Below are 3,560 nucleotides of genomic sequence, written 5' to 3'. Positions count from 1 at the left end.
GGAGCCCCGAGACTCCCTCCGCGGAGGACTACTTCCCGCCTTCCCCGGCCGGAGGAATGTGCGGAGGAACACTGGGTACTGCGACCCTGAGGAATGTCACCGCCTCACCCCGCCTTTCGCCGGGATCACTCCGCCCACCAACAAAAAACGACTCCTCCCACTGCAGGGATATCACCGCCCACCAGAAAAACGTCACACACATTGATAGGACGTCCCCCTCCCACTTCTGCAATCTCTTCGCCCACCTAGGAAGGAGCACCGCCCACCTAGGAAGGAGCACCGCCCACCGACAGAATTCCCCCTCCCACTGCCATAATCTCTCCGCCCACCTCCGAAGCAGCGACGCCCATCCTTCATCTACGGAGGAACGCCCACCAGCGAAATCACTCCTCCCATTGCAGAAGTACCGCCCTCGGCTGGGATAACTCCGCCCACCGCCAGGACTATATTCCCATTATAAATGGGTGATGGAGACTGAGGGCTCTGTATGGAATGACAATAAAAGGACCGGAGAGTGTTTATATGACATTATTATTATTATTATTATATAAAGTGGACCTGTCAGCTCATTTTTGTCTCCATGACAATTAAGTTTTGCCTTCAAATAGACTTTAATTAGATTCTAATCCCCCTCCTTCCATGTGTATGTGGGGAGCGGGTGCGGGGCGCCCTCTAGAGGCCAATCTACAAATAACACCTTACAATGTATACATTAGGGGGGAATTTATCAAATCCGGAGCCGCGACCAATCAGCTTCTCCCTTTCATTTTCAAATCTTAACTGAACAAACTGAAGCTAGAGGCTGATTGGTTGCCATGCACAGCTGCTCCAGTGTTTGTCTGCTATCACATGACATCTCTATAGGTCAGGAACCATCCCGTGTTACTTCACAATATCGGACATTGAGGAACAATAATACCAGCAAATCCGCCCAAAGCTGGAAAATCTCCAATTTTTATCAATGTTCCCGGTGCCGAAATCATGTCACGAACCCGATTCCCACAGCGTGTGTCTGTGTATGATAGGGCGACCATTCGTCCCCGAAGTGAGGAGACCGTCCCTGGACAAATTATGTCCCCGGGAACATAAAATAAGCCTCCCGTCTACCACACTGTCAGAAGCTGTATACAGCTAAATAGTAACCAGCACACGCTGTATGCAGCTTCTGACAGCGTGGGAGACGGGAGGCTTATTTTATGTTCCCGGGGACATCATTTGTCCGGGGACGGTCTCCTCACTCCGGGGACATCATTTGTCCGGGGACGGTCTCCTCACTCAGGGGACATCATTTGTCCGGGGACGGTCTCCTCACTCCGGGGACATTATTTGGGGACAGTCTCCTCACTCCGGGGACATTATTTGTCCGGGGACGGTCTCCTCACTCCGGGGACATCATTTGTCCGGGGACGGTCTCCTCACTCCGGGGACATCATTTGTCCGGGGACGGTCTCCTCACTCCGGGGACATTATTTGGGGACAGTCTCCTCACTCCGGGGACATTATTTGTCCGGGGACGGTCTCCTCACTCCGGGGACATCATTTGTCCGGGGACGATCTCCTCACTCCGGGGACATCATTTGTCCGTGGACGGTCTCCTCACTCCGGGGACATTATTTGGGGACGGTCTCCTCACTCCGGGGACATTATTTGGGGACGGTCTCCTCACTCCGGGGACATTATTTGTCCGGGGACGGTCTCCTCACTCCGGGGACATCATTTGTCCGGGGACGATCTCCTCACTCCGGGGACATCATTTGTCCGTGGACGGTCTCCTCACTCCGGGGACATTATTTGGGGACGGTCTCCTCACTCCGGGGACATTATTTGGGGACGGTCTCCTCACTCCGGGGACATTATTTGTCCGGGGACGGTCTCCTCACTCCGGGGACATTATTTGGGGACGGTCTCCTCACTCCGGGGACATTATTTGGGGACGGTCTCCTCACTTCGGGGACATTATTTGGGTGCGGCAAAACAAAACAAACGACAAACGCACTCAACAATTTGTTACAAGTTATACAGTGAGGTGCACACGAAATGGGCTTTGAACAGTAGAAAGGCATCATGGCGCACTCACCGGCCGGCGTGTAAAACAACTTGTCTCACCACTAAGGACAATGACAGAGGTTTGGATACACGTCTTCTGCAGAGGATGTGACAGCCGCACTGCCGCGCCAAGGCACCTCTTATAGTGCGGTCCTAACTCTAAACTATGAGAGTCTCCATCTTGGAGCACATGGGGCAGAAGATATCAAATTGGGTGCAGGCCTGTCAGGAGGACGCCCCACCTCCTTACAGGTACAGAAACACACAAGGGATCCCGCACATCCCATTGGCAGCTGAGAAACCCCATGCGTCGCTGCACCAAATCGGTCATTATTTGGTCACGGTCTATTTGGGCACGGTCTCCTCACTCCGGGGACATTATTTGGGGACGGTCTCCTCACTCCGGGGACAATATTTGGGCACGGTCTCCTTACTCCGGGGACATTATTTGGGGACGGTCTCCTCACTCCGGGGACAATATTTGGGCACGGTCTCCTTACTCCGGGGACATTATTTGGGGACGGTCTCCTCACTCCGGGGACAATATTTGGGCACGGTCTCCTTACTCCGGGGACATTATTTGGGGACGGTCTCCTCACTCCGGGGACAATATTTGGGCACGGTCTCCTTACTCCGGGGACATTATTTGGGGACGGTCTCCTCACTCCGGGGACAATATTTGGGCACGGTCTCCTTACTCCGGGGACATTATTTGGGGACGGTCTCCTCACTCCGGGGACAATATTTGGGCACGGTCTCCTTACTCCGGGGACATTATTTGGGGACGGTCTCCTCACTCCGGGGACAATATTTGGGCACGGTCTCCTTACTCCGGGGACATTATTTGGGGACGGTCTCCTCACTCCGGGGACAATATTTGGGCACGGTCTCCTTACTCCGGGGACATTATTTGGGGACGGTCTCCTCACTCTGGCTCCTCCCACCAGCTCCTTCTCTTCCCATGTAGAACTCTGGCTCCTCCCACCAGGTCCTTCTCTTCCCATGGAGGACCCCCTGACTCCTCCCACCAGGTCCTTCTCTTCCCATGTAGAAGTCTGACTCCTCCCACCAGGTCCTTCTCTTCCCATGGAGGACCCCTGACTCCTCCCACTAGGTCCTTCTCTTCCCATGTAGAAGTCTGACTCCTCCCACCAGGTCCTTCTCTTCTCATGTAGAAGTCTGACTCCTCCCACCAGGTCATTCTCTTCCCATGGAGGACCCCCTGACTCCTCCCACCAGGTCCTTCTCTTCCCATGGTGGACTCCCTGACTCCTCCCACCAGGTCCTTCTCTTCCCATGGTGGACTCCCTGACTCCTCCCACCGGGTCCTTCTCTTCCCATGTAGAAGTCTGACTCCTCCCACCAGGTCCTTCTCTTCCCATGGAGGACCCCCTGACTCCTCCCACCAGGTCCTTCTCTTCCCATGGAGGACCCCCCTGACTCCTCCCACCAGGTCCTTCTCTTCCCATGGAGGACCCCCTGACTCCTCCCACCAGGTCCTTCTCTTCCCATGG

At 54.7% G+C, this 3,560-nt stretch overlaps 1 protein-coding gene across 1 annotated transcript in view; it reads right to left on the bottom strand.

Moving 5' to 3' along the window:
• Positions 1-133, bottom strand: part of LOC108803389 (Wilms tumor protein 1-interacting protein homolog) — a 15,860-nt gene extending 15,727 nt beyond the window's left edge. The window contains exon 1 of the mRNA XM_018575233.1: positions 1-133. The gene's annotated coding sequence lies outside the window, so the exon portion shown is untranslated.
• Between the last annotated feature and the right edge of the window lie 3,427 nt (positions 134-3,560).

Source organism: Nanorana parkeri, unplaced genomic scaffold (genome assembly GCF_000935625.1).
Source record: "Nanorana parkeri isolate BGI_ZX_2015 unplaced genomic scaffold, ASM93562v1 scaffold3667, whole genome shotgun sequence".
NCBI lineage: Eukaryota > Metazoa > Chordata > Amphibia > Anura > Dicroglossidae > Nanorana > Nanorana parkeri.
The sequence above is the reverse complement of the archived record's forward strand: the minus strand, read 5'-3'. Positions and strand labels throughout refer to the sequence as shown.